General features: G+C 37.7%; 1 long non-coding RNA gene across 1 annotated transcript; it reads left to right on the top strand.

The window, feature by feature from the left end:
* Positions 1 to 217: 217 nt before the first annotated feature.
* LOC113483865 lies at positions 218 to 18,749 on the top strand. Its single transcript, XR_003399102.1, has 3 exons — positions 218 to 300; positions 14,309 to 14,382; positions 18,545 to 18,749. It is a non-coding gene; the product is annotated as an uncharacterized LOC113483865 (long non-coding RNA).
* The last annotated feature ends 329 nt before the right edge of the window (positions 18,750 to 19,078 follow it).

Genomic DNA, 19,078 nt, shown 5'->3' on the forward strand with positions numbered 1-19,078 from the left:
CATTTGAATAATCAAGCTCTAAATTAGAGTACTTAAATGGAAGTCAAGGAACTTAGAGTGTGATGGAGGAAGTAGTAATCAGTTTGAAAAGATGTTGAATCTCTGATGAGCTTTGAATATGTCAGATTAAGTTATGTCCTAGAAAGGGAGGTTCCCTGAACAACTGCTAGTCACTTTAAATTATTCTGCATTTCAAACAGGAAATCATCCAATTAGACTAACAGCTGCAGAGATTGGAATAAGCCTTGCATATTAGAAAATTAAAGAAAATGCAGCTGAGTACTATGTAAAGCAGCTAAGGTAAGTCATTTTCCCTCTCCTTTTCTCCAAAAAAACTTAATTTCAAGGACTTTTAGGATAAGGCAATGACTGCAAATTTATCAGATGTAATTAAAACAGGAAAAATCTTTTACTATGAATTCTGCTGGATAATTTTAGCTGACACTTCACATGGATGTTCTATTTGTCCTAAACTATTCATTGTTTCTTTCAAGGTGGGTAGAGACTTCTGTATTTCTTCTTTTCCCACATCAGTTCCAATACCATCACTATTATATCAAAAGGCTTTAATAAAGACAAGCAACACTATATCTAGTTAAGAGTCATCTACATTTTAAACTTTCTTCTAGAAGACAGTCTGAGATTGTAAACTACAAACATTATGGGAAAAAGGAAAAGATAGCTGAGGTCAGGAAAAAGAGTAACTCAGAAGAAGGTGGAAATGAAATTCTCTATAATGAAAAAACCCATCCTCAAGAACAAACAGAATTCTGATTCCAGAGAGAATAGGATAACAGAAAATATTGAAAATACATCATGCTATTTATACAAAGTCTTATTAAAACACCTTGAGCATTTTACTGTATCTGAGAAAAGAAATGAAGCCAATATATTTTTACCTAGACACTCTCCATGTAGTTTCAGGATCAGAAGATATAAACCAGCCTGTATGTCAAAATTATGTTTACCATTTAATAACAGGACCAATATTAGACATCAGTCTCTACAAAGACGAAAAGTATGGAGTGGTGATGTGTCAACCACAAATGAAATTGCAAACTTATTTCTATTTTATTTTTGTGATGAAATATGTTTTAAGCCAAGAAAAATATTCACATGGTAAACTTACATATTTCCATAATGATTCTCTTAGACACCTACAGATACCCTCCTAGTGCTTTTGGCAGTGCACATCCCATAACTGGTCTTCCAGAGACATCTTCATTTCTGAAGAGACTGATGCTTAAAGAACCCCAGGTTAAATAAGGACTTTGATTTTTTTAAACTTACTGTGCACTAAATGTCAGGGCACATTCTCATGCTAGATATGCCATCCCTCTACAGGCTTTGCTCCTGAGTGTTTTGCCTGGGGTCTCTGTCCCTTTACTACGCACACAACGTCTTGTAACATACCACAAAAGTTCATTGAAATCACAGCTGAATCTCAGACAGGCTGATACAGCCTTTAAGTGCTGTAATTCCTCTAGCTTACTTTAAAATGCTTCATTCCCCTGATGCCTTTTAAATGAGCCTCAAACCATGATTAGGAAAAAGTCTAATAGTTTTTCTTAATATGTAATTTCAAATTGCTTTCTTCAGAATAACTTTAACTAGTGTTCAGGCTTTGAATGTCTTGATAAATCAAAGACAAATTCATCAGGAAGAATATCTAGAGGAAAGTGACTAATTTATTGCACCAGTATATATTCTCCTCACATCAAGATTTAGCCGGCTCTGGAAAAATTAGATCTGAATTGTTACTGGAAGGTGATTTTTTTTTTAAATTAAAATGTATAATTTCAGTAAGAAAGTGGATTTAAAGAAAATCCAGGAGACATTGCCTTGCTTGTTGATAGACAAAGGATTCAAAGACTAATCTACCCCTAAGGAGTGAATTTTTCTAGTTCTACAGATATAATCAGTCAAAAAAAGCAATCTCTAAGCCAGAAATGTGTGCAAAAAGTATCATTTAAATTTAAAAATGGATTAAAGAGTGTGTTTAAATGGTTGATGGAATCAAAGGTTGAAATATATTCAAATGAAAGGTTTAAATAGAAATCTTGTTGATTTCAGGTTACACAGAAGATGCTTGTCCTTGGGAAAATTAAAATTTTCATTAAAATGTTAGGTTTAATATTCATCAATGTAGTAGAGCAATTATCTAATGTATTGGGATCAGAGAGTAGCATTGCACTGCATTAACTCAGACTGACAAATGCATGGAAATCACTCTCATGGCTGCTGAAATGCAAAAGTATATAGAAAAAAACAAATGTCTTTAACACTACAAACCACTGCATAATTATTATGGTTATATGGTCCAGTCCAAAGTACCAGAAAGACACATTGGCATACAGCTGTCAATGTGCAGCTGATCAATACTCACAGCACTGAACAGGCATTTGAGTAAGTCCAGATCTTGGCCTTGACACTGACATACAAAGCAGGCAGAATCCAGAGCTGTCCAGCTGCTTGCAACAGAACTGCCCTTAATCAGCAATGAAAAAAAAAAAAAAAAAAAAAAAAAAAAAAAAAAAAAAAAAAAAAAAAAAAAAAAAAAAAAAAAAAAAAGTTTCAAGGAGCTGAATTTAGCCAGGAGACATGTAAATGGCAGACTGTACTTACCTACTACCTTGTTTTATGCCTGTGGGTGGTGTATCCTGACAAGGGAAAATCCAGAGTAGTTATGGAAACACATTTTTGACCTTGTGTCAAAGACTGTTTCTTGTATTGCTTAATAAGAGTCACTTATTTTGACACTATGACATTTAACATATGACAGCTGGTGTAATCATGATACAAGGCTCACTGAAAATCAGCTGTGAATTCTCCTTTTTTAAAAAAAATAAAAATAAAAAGAAAAAGCTTCTCATGCTTGGAATTGAAGGGACTAGTTATCTGGAGGAGACTTTTCCTTGAGGTCACTAAGTACTGATTTGATCCACCAATGATAGTATATATGCTCAGTGTATCTTGGCATGGTGGCCTTTTGTTGTATACTCAGAGATTTTTAACTATTTCATAGACTGTTTCATCTAAGCAACTGCTTTTAAATTGTTTCTTTTAAGCAAATGAAGAGTATTTGCAATCATCTAACCTAATCTTACCCATACCAGGAGCCAAGACTTCCACAGATGAGCTCCTAATTCATGTTTAGTCAAATCATTTGAAAATAGTATGCAGTTTAGAAACATGTCCAGCCCATCTCCAATATTGATCAATATAATGACTGTTGTGTTACTTCAAAAATGCACAGATGGCTTGTATGAAATTTAATCTTGATAAAATAAGGTGTGATTGTAATGAATATTACTCCCCACATAGTTTTGAGAAATAGGGCTTGCCAAACTAGCTTCATTTTATTTTTATGAGAATATGAGTTTATCTGACAGATGCACAAGTGCCAATGCAATAGAATTCTGTAATGCATGACTTGATGCCACACACCTTAGGGTTAAGAAACTCAAGTGACACAAAATTAATGTGGTGCATACCTGATGAATTAAACACTGGTGTCCTGGTTTCAGCTGAGATAGAGTTCATTTTCTTGAGCTGGAAGGGAACACATCTGGAGAGCCTGACCTGGATTTCATCTAGCATAGAGTTACATTTTCTGGAGCTGGGAGGGGACAGCTGGACTGTCAGGCCCGGATTGGCCATCGGGCTATTCCATATCATGTGAAGTTATGCTTCCTGGTTGGCAGGATCTTTGTTCTTTCAGGATTGCTGGCTGAGAGTGGGCTTGGTATCAGTTGGTGGGTGGTGAGCAATTACATTGTGCATTACCAGTTTGTACTTTCTATTATTATTGTGTTGTGTTATTACCATCACTAAACTGTTTTTTAACTCAACCTATGAGTTTTTTCCTTTTGTCCTTCCCCTATTTCCTGGATGGGGTGGAAGGAGGAGTGACCCGCTGTGTGGTGTTTGGCTGATGGCTGAGTTCAAACAACAACAGGTTAAAACAGTAGATTTCAAAAAAGGATTATAAATAATAAATCTTGACGAATTAGGTGAACTGAAAGATCCTATGAGAAAAAAAATGTTTGCACTATAAATCAAAGCTTATGTCATCTCTCATTGAAAAAGCAAAATCATTGTCAATTAAAAAAAAAAAAAAAAAAAAAAATTCACAGATATCTTCAAAGATCAGTGTTTGGCTATGAGGAAGTCAGACAGATGTGGAAAAAGCTAGAATTTTCAAAAAAATCAGATTTACTTGATGTATATATATAGATATATATATAAATTTACAAGTTGCAATATGGTCAAATGTTGGACTATCTCTCATAGCTGCACACAGAAATCTTTCATAGGAAAGCAGAGGGGCTGGAAAAGAGTTAAAAATACTGGTGGGTGATCTTCTGAATATGGGCATCCACTTTGGTGTCACAACCTAAAGGTGTGATCCTTGCATGTATTAATTCTGTTATTACTGGAGGCCAAGGGAATGACATTCTTACACTGAAGAGTTTGGTGGAAAACTGGAGGATTCAGAGGAGGGCAACATGGTATATTAAAGGGTTCAACAAGGCCTTAGAATGAAAAACCTGAGGAGCTCAACTGATCAGTTCAAGAAAAACACAAATGGTTAATTAGATCACAATCTATAGGGAAGAGACACATAATAATTTCAGTCTCACATAAAATGTTGCATGAAACACTAAGTGTGAAAGCTGAAGATGGACAAATTTAGATTTAAGGATATTATTAGAGTGAACAATTCAATATTTTGATTGGAATATATGTACAGATGTTTATTCTCTGAAAATAATCATAAATAATCCAGAAGGATTTAGGCAACTGGGTATTTTAAAGAACTGATACGTTTTCTTAAGTAGTTCCCAATAATTCATATTTTTCTCTGTAGTTTCTATTAGCCAGCTGATTAAGCCCATAATTATCTCTACACTTGTGAAACAAGCTCCTGGTATGCACCAGAGAATGTGTGTTATTAGTTTCCATACAAGCATAATCAAATCATGATCACTTCCAGTAATCACCAATAATTTTTAGGCTTGAATTTGCTTTCAGTACCTCTAAGAAAAAGACTAACCTGGAATTTACTCACTTGGAATGTCATATTTTAAAGGTTAGAAGGCTGTCACTAATAATTTAAATAAATTATTTTACTGCTAATATTGAAAGAAAAAAGAACTCCCATATGTTTCTGTTTAAATGTTTTTAGTTTTTACTGTGGATTTTTTTTTTTTTTTTTTTTATGTTTTATGTTCTATTCTTTATGGGGGTTTTTTATGTTTTTTTAATGTTTTTTGTTTTTACTGTGAGGTTATGGTTTGTTTTGTTTGGTGGGTTGGTTTGTTGTTTTTTTTTTTTGGGGGGGAGGTATTTTAAATTATATTTTCTAGACAAACTTGGCCATTTATCTCATTCGCTCTGTTCAGCTTTGGCTTTCCTCAGCCAACATCAGACAGTACGTCATCTTCTCTTTTATTAGTCAGACCACTCTTAAGACCAGCAAGATCATTTACTCCCAACTTGTCCTGGATTCAGAAAAAAAGATAACTCATTGACTCCCTTTTCCCCTCTTGTATGTTTGACCCTTAAATGGATTTAAAGCTAGTGATTTTAACATTCTAAGAAAATTTTCCTACCAGGTTTCAGAAATATCAGCTAAATTTTTGTGCCTACATCAGCAATTCTAGCTTATTACCAAAGATTCTGAAATTGGTGACAAGCAAAAAGAATTTTTTCTCCAACACCTCTTGCTGAAGATATAATTTTACTGACATCTTATTTTTCTACTGAATTAAAAATCTTTATGTGGTCCCTTTTTCTGTATGTGAACATATTTTTTAATAAAAGCTATATTAGAAAATTATTTAGATGGAACCAGTATAATTTATTTTCCACTGATATTTGTTTATATGTATTTGTCTATTTTATTCATTTTTTTCTTATTTTAAATTATGAGCATTTTTGAGAAATGAAAGATATTGAGTGTATTATACACTTAACTGTATTACAGTATTTCTTGGTGAGATAATATTTACATTGTGTTACTTCAGATATATTTAGAGAAAATTCTAGTCATTATTAAACTTTTTTTCCAAAATAATTTGGAAAGAAAAAATCATTTAATTTAATATGAAGTTATTATTTATAATTAGTTCTCACATATTTAATCAAAACTGACAAGTCCTGAAATTAAATGCTAAAATGAAAAGCTGAAAAATGCTGTTGTAAAAGATCAAAATCAAAATGTGAGCTTTTCAAAACAATCTCTATTAAAAAGTCATTACAAGTAATCGTGAAATTTCAGTGACCTCAACACTGCACATTTTAGTGGATTAACTATTCATTCTGTTATTCATCTTTGTTTCTTGAGCCTATCTGGATAGATTGCTCATTCCTCTTCCATGGAAAAGATATGACTTACTCATTTTTCTTGGCTGATGTTGCAATACATCTTTCCCTAAAAAGATTGTAGGACTGGAAGGAACAAAAAAGGGAAAGATTAACTGTCTTGAAGCTATACATTAATGCTTGGGATGCATGAGAAGAAAAATTAATGTTTCTCTCTTCCCTGTGGGTCTTAAAGTGGTTGTATTAGACAAGGTTGCTCATAATGGTAGTAACTTTTTTTTTTCCCTGTTATAAATTATTTCTGCTTTGAAGGGGAACACGCAAGGCAGAGAACCTTGCTGTCTGACAAGATATGATCTTGCACAGAGCTCATTTTCACTGGGTCAACTCAGAGAAACTGATGAAACTAAAAACTATCCTGCTGTGTTTGGTTTGTATGTCTGGTGGGGGCTTTGGTAGTAAGTCAGGAGACTATAGAGGTGGACCCTGTGAGAAGTTTCTCAAAGCTCCCCCTACTCCAAATTAGACTTGTCTCTGGCCAAGAAAGAGCCAATTAGAGATGGTGGCCATGGCTCTGCAATAACATATTTAAGAAGGGGAACCTGGGAGGATAAGGAGTTGTGAGGAGGGGTTGTGAAGGAGACACCTATGTAAACACCAAGGTCAGTAGATGAAGGAGGAGAAAGGAGAGCAACATCAGAGCAGAGAATCCCCTGCAGCCCATGGTGAGAGGACAGGCTGTGACCCTGCAGCCCATGAAGGTCACCGGTGTAGAAAATGCTCACCTACAGCCCATGGAGGACCCCACACTGGAGCAGGTGGCTGTGCCTGAAGAAAGTCAGGACTCTGAGGGAAGACCACACTGGAGCAGACTTTGCTGGGAGGGCCGCAGCCTGCAGCAGGGACCCACACGGGAGCAGTTCATGAAGAGCTGCAGCCTGTGGGAGAGACTCATGTTTGAGAAATTTCATGGAGGACTGTCCCATGGGAGGGACCCCCTGCTGGAGCAGTGGAGGAGTGTGAGGAGTCCTCCCTCTGAGGAGGAAAGAATGGCAGAGATAACAATTGACAAACTGCCTGCAACCCTTATCCCCCTTAGAGGGAGGAGGTAGAGAAATCAGGAGCAAGGCTGAGCCCAGGAATATGGGGGGGAGTGGGGGGAAGGTGTTTTTAAGATGTGATTGTATTTCTCACTGTCCTGCTCTGATTGTTAAGTTAAGTGGTTGTGGTGATGTTTGCATTAAATTGATGTTCTTTTACTTCCCCTAAGAAGTCTGCCTTTTGCTGATCACCATAATGGGTAAATCATCCCTCCCTATCCTCATCTAGATTCCTGAGCCTTTTGTTTTACTTTTTGCATACCATTTGTTCTGCTGATTAGGGGTATCAATTAAACTCAAACACTAGAGTGAAAAGAGTAGGTGTATTTTACTGGAAATTACTAAATAATGTAACAGGATAATATAGAAATCATGCAGTAGGAAAAGACAAAATAGTGCACTTAAATAAGAAAATCCAGGGTAATGCATCAAATCATTACTACCTGAGAGAGAATAGTGATTAAGAAAGATCATCACCACTTGCACACGTTACCATCATCCAGTCTCGCAGTGGCTGGGCAGCCCCGGTTACAGCGAGGCTTTGGGGAGCCTGTCCCGGCAAGTGAGAAATCCTACGCAGTGTGTCCACCCATAGGTGAGGCTTCCAAAGTTGCTGCAAGTGAGTCCAGCCTTATATGCCCCAAAATCAGCAAGCCAGAATAGCCGGCACCTTTGTTTTAAGTGGAAATATCTGGTTTCAATCACACATTATATTCCCCCAGAGCCTGGCCCGGGCTCAAGGGAGAAGCTAAGGGAGTTTCTCTGCTTATCTAATTGGATTATGCTCAAGGTCTCACATCAAGTCACAGTGATAGACAACAGTCTCCATGACGTTATTTTATCCACACACAAAGAAAGATAAATATACATTCAAGATAGCTACATCTTCCGTACATATTTCACCAACGACGACATACTGAGTTAGCAACTTCGGCTTAGGGCCTGTTGTTCAGGCTTCAATGCTTCCACTTTTTACATCAGAATAGGTGAGGTTTTATAACTTAGTATAATACCTATTAGCACAATGATTATCAGTTATAAAATATACAGAATTCATTTACTGGTCAGCTCTGGCTTGGGCCTGTTGTCCAAGCCTTAATACTTCATCATTCCTGAGGGGGAAGGAGTGAGTAAGCAGCTGCATTGTGCTCAGTGAGACCTCTGGGCTCAAACCATGGCACCTGCTGAGTTGTCTTTCCTTTTTTCCCTCAATTTAGCAATCACTTGTGTTCCTTTCCACACGGAATAATAATGTTAACTATTGCCTCCTTAGGGCACTGAGGGGGGCACACAGCAAGCTTTCTACCTTGGACTTCAGAAGAGCAGATCTTGGCCTCTTCAGGGATATGCTTGACAGAATAGCATGGGATAAAGCCCTGAAGGAAAGAAGAGCCCAAGAAAGCTGTTTAATATTCAAGAATCACTTCCTTCAAGCTCAGGTATGATGTGTTCTGACAAAGAGGTCATGTAGGAACACCAGAAAACCTGCATAGATGAACAAGGAGCTTCTGGATAAGGTCACACACAAAAAGGAAGCCTACAGAGGATGGAAGCAAGAAGAGATAGCCTGAGAAGAAAACAGAGAAATTGTCCAAGTAGCCAGGCATCAGGTTGGGAAGGCCAAAGCCCTGATAGAATTAAATATGGTCAGGGATGTCAAGGGCAGCAAGAAAAGATTCTATAGATGTGTCGGTGATAAAAGGAAGACTAGGGAAAATGTGAGCCCTCTCCGGAAGGAAACATGAGACCTGGTTACCTGAGATATGGAGAAGGTTGAGGTACTATATGTCCTTTAACTCAGTCTTCACTGGAAAGTGCTCCAGCCACACTGTCCAAGAAGCAGAAGGCAAAGGCAGGGGCTGGGAGAATGAAGGACTGCTCATTTTAAGAGAAGATCAAGTTCAAGATCATCTAAAGAACCTGAAGGAGCACAAGCCCATGGGACCTGATGAGATGCATCTGCAGATCCTGAGGGAATTGATGAAGTGCCTAAGCCACTGTCCATCATATTTGAGAAGTCGTGGCAGTCCACTGAAGTTCCTGCTGACTGGAAAAGGGGAAAAATAACACCCATCTTTTAAAAAGGAAAACAGGAAGACCCAGGGAATTATGGACCAGTAAGTCTCCCTGTTGTGCCTGGCAAAATCATGGAGCAGATCCTGAAACTATGTGAGGGCACATGGAAAATATGGAGGTGACAGCCATCATGGTTTCTGTAGGGGAAAATTGTGCCTGAAAAATCCGGTGTCCTTCTACGACGGGGTTACATCATTGGTGGACAAGGAAGGAGCAACTGATGTAATCTACCTGGATTTGTGTAAAGTTTTTGACACAGTCCCTCATGATATCCTTGTCTCTAAATTGGAGAGACATGGACATGACAGATGGATCACTTGGTGGATAAGGAATTGACTGTATGGTTGCACTCAAAGAGCTGTGGTCAACAGCCCGATGTCCAAGAGGAGAGCAGTTATGAGTGGCATTTCTCAAGGGCTGGTACTGGGACCAGTGCTGTTTAACATCTTAGTTGGTGATATGGACAGTGGGATTGAGTACACCTTCAGCAAGTTTGCATGGTGTGTTGACACGCTGGAGGGAAGGGATGTGCCATCCAGAGAAACCTTGACAGACTTGAGGGGTGGGCTCGTGCAAACCTTGCGAAGTCCACAAGGCCAAGTGCGAGGTCCTGCACATGGGTTGAGGCAATCCCAAGCACAAACACAGGCTGGGCCATGAGTGGATTTGGAACAGCCCTGCGGAGAAGGACTTGGGGGTAGTAGTGGATAGAAAACTGACTATGAGCCAGAAATGTGAGCTCACAGCCCAGAAAGCCAACCGTGTCCTGGGCTGCATCAAGAGAAGTGTGGCCAGCAGGTCGAGGGAGGTGATAGATGGTCAGTGTTAGTTTAATGGCTGACCTACATGATCTTCAAGGTCTTTTCCAACCTAGATGATTCTTTGATCGTCCCCCTCTACTCTGCTCTCATGAGACCTCACCTGGAGTACTGTGCCTAGCTCTGGGACCCCCAATATAAGAAAGACATAGATCTGTTGGAGTGAGTCAAAGGAGGGTCCTGAGGATGATCAGGGGGCTGGAGTACCTCCCTTACGAGGACAGGCTGAGAGAGTTGGGATGGTCTAGCCTAGAGAAGAGAAGGATCTGTGAAGATCTTATAGTGGCCTTTCAGTACTTAAAGGGGGCTACAGGAAGGATGAGGACACACACACATGACTCTTTATTGGGGAGTGTAGTGATAGGATGAGGTGTAATGGTTTTAAACTGAAAGAGGGTAGATTTAGATTAAATATAAGGCAGAAATTCTTTCCTGTGAGGGTGATGAGACACTGGCACAGGTTGCCCAGAGAAGCTGTGGCTGCCCCCTCCCTGGCAGTGTTCAAGGCCAGGTTGGACGGGGCTTTGTGCAACCTGGGCTAGTGGAAGGTGTCCCTGCCCATGGCAGGGGGGGTGGAACTAGTTGATTTTAAGATCTCTTCCAAATCGAACCATTCTATGATTCTATGATGTTTCTATTATTTTAGTACGCTTTTTTTTTTTTCTCAGAAAATACTGTGTTTATGGTATTTTCTACCCAGACATAGTGTGAAGATAATCATTAGTTCCCTTGGTTGCTTAGATAATTACAATCCTTAACTTTGTGGATATCAAGAATGTGATTGAGTATATGCACATAACTGTTGCAAGGATTTTTGCATGTTTATTCAATAATATGAAAGATTATTGTCTTGTAGAATTAGAGACACAGTCATTGCCTTTATCAGGGAGCAACAAGGGCTAACTGCTTTGTAAGCAAGGGCAAACTGGGAGCTAAAGGTGGAACTGCGCTGGCAGGGTAGGACCCTCTCCGACAAGGGTGTAATATCACGTGCTTGAGCAGCAAAGAGCAGAGCAGATTGGCAATGGTGGACAGTCAGACATGGTCCAGCCTGCCAGATGTATCTACAGTGACAAGGCCGAGCTAAAGTCAATGCAGAAATTCAAGTCAGCAGGACAGGATCAGGGCTTAAATCAGGCTGAAGCACTCATGGCTCACAGGTGTAGACAAAGCATATCGACTCTACCTCCAGATTATCCGTCCAGCAAACACTGTTCTTAAATCATATGATGAAGCTGTAAAAAATATTTTATTCACTTGAAATTAGATGCTCACCAGCACCATGAGATACTTTTAGACTGATGCACCTGGAAGACACAAGAGACTACAACTACAGACCTGTAAAACTTGAATGGTGCTAATTTTGGAGAAATCCCACAGACCAGTATGAAGGAATACTTCTCTAACAGTCTAACACACATGATGGAATAGTTTATTAGTAGAAGAAAGCGGGGAATCTGGTCATAGAAAAAAGAAGCACTGCACAGAGGGGAAAGCATGATAAATGACAAAAATAGCTGCAGAGACAAAAATCAGTAAGAATTATTTTTAGTCTCATACTCCTAATATTTCAATTAACATTAAAATTTTAATTAACATTAAAATGTATATTGATGGAGGAAATCTAGTACTATATATATTTTATGATCATATTCTCTATCAGAAATGCCTATACAAAATTTATGCTGTAATATGGAATAATGTGGAAGAGATTTCAATCTATTTTTTCTAATCAAGAATGAAAACATTTTTCTGAAATTGCAAATATATAACATGTCACATATTTTTTTCTGCAAAACATTGTGATGCAAAACATATTATATTCAAAAAATTGTTTGTTGAAATTATCCATATGAAATGCTTGAAATTGTTTACTTCTCATCTATTCTCATGTACTGTAAATGTAAGAGGTTGCCTAGTTTCTCTTGCTTGGACAACTTGTTTTTGCACTGCTTATCTTATCAACCAACCTTTTTCCAGGATGTTAATGTTAAAAGAATGACAGTTCCAAGGAAAAAGAGATTGTTACCTGTGATTTCAGGTAAGATCCTAACCCTAACGGTACTTTTCACAAGTCAAGAGATACTATATTCCAAACACAGTGCCACAGTGACCATCATGAATTACAGGGACTGTTTCATTAAAGTAGTCTTATAACATTATGGATGAGTTTCGGATTAGATTAATAAAATACATGAGATAAAGACACATAAAGGTGGTCTATGTATATCTGTCCATTCATGAGCTATGTGCCTAGGCCATTTAGGGGTTTCAATTCAGCTACCCACTAGAATTATCTAGTACTATCTGGGGTTCTTCCAGCATCTAAAACATCTAGATGAGGCTAACATACATAGCACAAACCTAGAATAGCCATACTTTCCTGGAGTGGTAATTGGACCTAGAGTGTTTCCAGTGGCCCTAGATTCCTATTCATGAGAAATTAATTACTCTCCTCATATCTGTTTTACCAAACCTCTCTGTGGGTTTCACTGAGTTTATAGACCTCCAGCAATGCCTAAAATGGCAGCAGAGATGCCTACCTTCTGTTGTGGTGGGTTGAACTTGGATGGCTGCCAGGTACCCGCCAAGCTGCTCTATCACTCCCCCTCTTCAATGGGACAGGGAGAAAAATGCAACCAAATGCTTGTGGGTTGAGAAAAGGAGAGGGAGATCACTCAGCAATTACTGAGTGGGCAAGCCACATTCAAATTAGGAAAATTACTTTCATTTATTGCCAATTAATCAGAGTAGGATAATAAAACTAAAAAAAAACACCAAAAAACACAAACAAAAAAAACACAAAAAAAACCCACACACCAAAAAAACCCCAAACAAACAAACAAACAAACAAAAACAAACAAACAAACAAACAACAACAACAAAAAACCCACATCTTTTCCCCCCCCTCCTTTCTTCCCAGGCTCAGCTTCACTTCTGACTCCTCTACCTACTGAGCAACACAGGGGGATGGGGAATGGGGGTTGCAGTAAATTCATAATTCTTTGTCTCTGTTACTCCTTCCTCCTCACATCATTCTCCTGCTCCAGCATGGGATCCCTCCTATGGAAGACAGCCCTCCACAAACTTCTCTAGTGTGGGTCATTCCCATGGGCTGCATTTCTTCATGAGCTGCTCCAGCATAGATCCTTTCCACTTGGTGCATTCCTTCAGGAATGAACTCCTCCAGTGTGGGTCCCCCACAGGGTGACAGGACCTGCCAGAAAACCTGCTCCTGCATGGGCTGCTCTCCAGGGACCACAGGTCCTACCAAAAGCCTGCTCCAGCATGGGATCCCCATGGGGTCACAGCTTTATTCAGAGCACATCCACCTGCTCCAGCATGGGGTCCTCCATGGACTGCAGGGGAATTTGTGCTCCACCATGAATGCCCATGACCTGAAGGGGGACAACATGCTTCACTATGGTCATCACCACTGACTGCAGGGGAGTCTCTGCTCCCGTCCCTGGAGCACCTCCTCCCCTTCCTTCTTCACTGACTTTCATGTTTGCAGAGCTGTTGCTCTTACATATTCTCACTCCTATCTCCCAGCTGCTGTAGCACAGCATTTTTAAATTTTTCTTAAATATGTTATCATAGACGTGTTACCACCAATGCTGATGGGCTCAGCTTTGGCCTGTGGGGAGTCTGTCTTTGGAGCCAGCTGACACTGGCTGTCTGACATGGAAGCAGATTCTGATGTCTTCTCACAGAAACCACCCCTGCAGCCCCCTGCCACCAAAACCTTTCCACATAAACCTGATACTTCTGTGCAGATACTGACAGGTAGATATCTAAATTTAGCTACTCTAATTTCCAGCTGAATCCTTTATTATGACTCTACAGCCAAGGACATAGTATGTAATACAAGCTTGTCGAACGGATTTCCCAAATGTTATTGAAGGTAAAATATAAAATTTCATCTACAAGACAAAAAGAAACTCATATCTCACAATAAGATGATAGTGAAAGATGTAATGTCCACAGGTCTGTGGCTGTGAGAAGCGTTAACACTCAACAGACAGAAGCAAATCAAGCATATGGGGAGAATCACAGCTAGGGTAAGTCAATGCCCATTTACACTGTCAGATCATCTGCACCAGAGTCACTGATGTACAGCTCATTGGGAGATCTGAGAGCACATGGATGTGTAAAAAGGCTCTCATGCTAGTTAAGTCTTAGCTTACTCTTTCTGAGGCCTTCATTTCATTACCAATAAAAAAGTCATTTGCATTCCAAAAGCACACTTCAACTGACCCAATACATATCCTGATTATGAATGAGTAACATGCAGATATATTTGCAAATACAGCTTAATGGTACTTGGGCAATATTGAATATAAATGATTCTTTACATAATTACAGCATCCATGATTATACTCCCTCATTACTAAAGAGAACTTTGGGGATTTTCTTAAAAACACATAATTCATTTTCTTTTGGCACTGAAAAGCTGGGTAGTTAAGTAGCATATTGTTTGTACTGTAAACATTATGGAGTTAATGGTATGGGGGAAAAAACACATCACAGTTGATGAAAACAAACTTTGACTGTAATTTTCTACTTTGGGTTAAGACAGTGGGAGACTTGTAAATGAAAGTGATCAAACTGTCCCTGACAGAATCATATGACTGAAAAAACCTTTATTTTACACATTTTCCAAGTCTTTCAAAAACTAATGGTTTGTTCTTTGGTTTTGGGGGTTTGTTTGTTTGTTTGTTTTAACAGGGAAAAATGAACTCTTTAAAAAAAATGAAGCTGAAATTTTCAATTCATTGCAAATGAACTAAGTTTTTCACAGTTTTGTCACCCTTCCTCTTTACACTCCTTTGCTTTCTTTTTTAGGTTATGTTTTATATTTTAAAATTATATCAACACACTGCAGTTTAACAATAAAGTTTATATTGTTAGCATTCAAGGTCTCTTCAGATCTGGACCCCTTCATACTCATTTTACTCCAAAGAATTTAAAAGCTACAAGGAAATTATGTTATTTGCCTTCCACAGAGATGAGCTATATTATTATAAAAAATAATATCCAGAGAAAATGCCTTGGCTCAGTAATTAAGATGAGGGTAAAATGTAGGACCTTAAATCCAAGATATCAATTCATAAAATTTTTCTCCTTTGAATAAAGCTTTATGGCAATGATGTCTGTACTCTACAGCGTCCTGCTCTGGAGCTTATGGTGTCTCCTTACTATGTTCTTCCTGTTATCATCCAGTTAACAATAGAAATATATAGCAGAAATATTAGAAATGCATAATGGGGAAAAAAAAAAAAAAAAAGCAGTATTAAGACAATGATCAAGAAACTGTATCTGCCCCCTCACAGAACAGCAACACAATGACTGGGCCATAGAACCTTCCCTCTAATTCCTCTTTTTCAGACTCTCATTATGTTCTCATGTCCTCACAGTAGCACAGCTACCACAAAGTGAATGATGTCATCCCATATGGTGCTCCGTGACCCGGTGTTATGATACGCCATTGGTGTTTAGGAGGTACTGCTAGGAGTTAAGTATTCCTGCATCGCTTTTTCTGTAATATTTAAAAAGAATATGTCTTGACACTTTACAAACATGGGATCATGGTTAGACAGAGACATCTGAACTTCACATTAGGGCAAGATTCTTGAATAATGAAATAGACTCTCCACATTTTGTTTGTCTTAGGAAGCATATTTGAGTTGAAAGAATATAGACTTCCATACATTTACTCAGTGCTGAAATTATACTGCACCAGGAAGCCACTCGATTTTACTAGATATTTTCCAAAATCTATGGGCTTGTGTGCAAAAATTACACTTAAAAATTAGGTTAAATCATAAAATGAGAAAAAATATGATGATACTTTTCCTAAAGACTGTAAATCTATTCTTATAGCACACATTGTAAGAATGGAAATAAACAAGGAAATGAGAGAATAATCTTTTATAGTAAGACCAGTTTTATATATTTTTCTCCTCCCATAATAATTTTCTACTGTTTAATTATATTGTTCTTTTGAATCTTATTTGCATTTTTTAATTTTTTTTTTATCTTTGAATAGTAATTTTTTATGGTTTGATACACACACAACATAATAATATTTCTTTAACATTATTTATGTAATAGCTTACATAATAAACATGTAAAGAGTTGCAAAAATCAAAGGATGCTTCATTCTGTTAGTCTTGGAAAGCCGGGATTTAGCAGTTTTTAGAAAAGTTTGCAGTTTTATATAAATATAAAAAATATGTCTAGAGTTTTGGATGGCTTAATAAGCTTCACTTTTCTTAACTTTCACATGAACAAGAATTTTAACCTGTGAGATATAGGTTATGGAGGTTTTGCAATAAATGTTATAGAGTGGTCATTTATTGTAATTAATAGTAGATTAACTTATCAAAATAAGCATTATTCAACAGATAATATTACTGCTGCAAGCTACAATTCTGGTTGCCCTAATCTTTTCTTAAATTTTCAATTAAAAAAAAAAAAAAGATAATTCAGATATGCTTAAGGTTTTGGAACTAGTCTTTTAGGGGTTAGATGTCTCTGTCACTTCATGGAAACAAAAGGTGAAATATCGAGTCTTGCCAGCAGAATGACAGGCAAATATTTTCCCTTTGATGTTTTTTCTCAGGGACAACAATACTCGTCTAGGACACCTGTGTGAATCCAAAGGACTCATGGGCTATGGGCTGCCCTAGGATGAGTCATTTTCCATCTTTCCTGCTGATACTGCTTCTTCTTTTACATTTTCGTTGATCCAGCAAAGGAAAGAATGGGTGTAACCTAGTTGTTGGGGCATTCTTCTGAAAGGTCAGTCTTCATCTAAAACACAGTGAGTTGAAAGCTAATTTGGTGACAACAGTGTTAACACAATTCTGATGGAGTATCAGTTGCATCTAATTGAAGGCCAGTTGAAAATTGAAGGCCCATAGCATCCTGGCTTGTAGCGGAAATAGTGTGGCCAGCAGGACTTGGGAAGATATCATTCCCCTGGACTTGGCACTGGTGAGGCCGCACCTTGAATATTGTGTTCAGGTTTTGGTCCCTCATTACAACGAAGACACTGAGGTGCTGGAGCATATTGCACCAGAGTAGGTTTAGATTGGATATTAGGAAATATTTCTTCACTGAAAGAATGGTCAGGCTGCCCAGGGAGCTGGTTGAATCATCATCCCTGGAGGTATTTGAAAGTCATGTAGGTGTGTGTTTAGGGACACGGTTTAGGGGTGGACTTGGCAGTGCTAGTTCCGCAGTTGGAGTCAATGATCTTAACGGTCTTTTCCAACCTAAATGATTCTATGATTCTATGTTCATAGATAAATGTTGTTGCTCCCAGAACATGGCTCAAATATTGGGATATTATTTAGTGAATCACTTGCATTTTCTGGGAAAAAAAAAAAAAAAAAAAAAAAAAACTAAAATGTCTTTATCCTGTTGTACAAATGGTCTGATTTTCATAGCATCTATTGGGAAGTTTGCACTGCATCTGGTATATTAATAATACATCAGTCAGCAGAGATGGTTAAAAGGATAGTTCAGCTGGTCTAAAATGCAATTTTAGATTAAATCCTAAAAAATATAATTAATCTCAGAACCTGATGAAAGCATTGGTAGCCTTGAAAAGAATGTGCATTTCCAAACTCGCCATTAGTAAAAAGTATGTGTGCTGTGATAAAGTTTACCCTTTAAATAAAACTAAGTGATTAAGTTGTGTAAAAATAGTAAGATATATCAAACAATTATTTTCAATATTTTATGCTACATTTCTACTAACAATTACCGAACACTTTCAACAAAGACAAAAGGAACAACTTAGTCCTAGTATAGTTTATAGTCTAATCGCAAAGATTACAGCACAGACCACTAGAGCTTCTTCTCAATGTCACACTTCTTTTGCTGATGTTCACAGTGAATTTTCAATTGTTGCTTGATGGTTCTCTTCAGTTGTTAGGGTATTTTAATGTGTAATTCTGACTTTATATTCTCCGTATGTGAAGCACAGTGGATACAAAATTCCACGCCAAACCATCACATATAAAAATTTTTAGATATCCCAAACTCCTAGAATACACAAGAAAACAATATAAACATAATTTTAACATAAATATGCTAAAAATAAATAAATATGTTTAATTTAATATAAATATGCTTAATATATTGAATATGTAAAATATATTAATATGCTTAGTGTCATAAATCTGTGCTGCATATTTCCCATGTCTGTTTCAGGTAATGTGAAGTAACTTTAAATTCACTGCCTTAGCACCATGATCTTACCAAAAAGTAACTTTTGGCCATAAGAGAAAGGAACTAAGCAGAGGAAAACCAGAGGAACTGGTGAAAGGATGTCATGAATATTTTCCTGGAAAATAGCTACCAGATTGACCAAATCAAGATAAAGTAAATAAAAGTACCGGGAGATTAGTAACCAAAAATAAAGATGTGATTCTGTGTGCCATGTTATTTGTCGTTGTTGTTTAAGTACTGATAGTTTACTTTTAATTTTTATTAATTTCGGGGGGGGGGGGGGATTAGAAGCATTTGAATTAAGCAAGAGCTTGTTTGTTTCCCTGGCATAACCACATCTAAGCTAGTCAATCAATTTTCATAGAATACTTTAATGAAATTTGATGGGAGGTGTGTGGACAGAAGACAATGAATTTATCAAGAGCTGTGAATCAATCCCTGTGTTTGAGCACCAAGCTCCTGTGTGACAAAATGCTAGAGAAGAGGTAACAGATGAAATCCTAAATCTATTTTGAA

This window comes from Athene cunicularia (assembly GCF_003259725.1).
Source record: "Athene cunicularia isolate RWA chromosome 1 unlocalized genomic scaffold, athCun1 chr1_part1, whole genome shotgun sequence".
NCBI classification, from domain to species: Eukaryota; Metazoa; Chordata; class Aves; order Strigiformes; family Strigidae; genus Athene; species Athene cunicularia.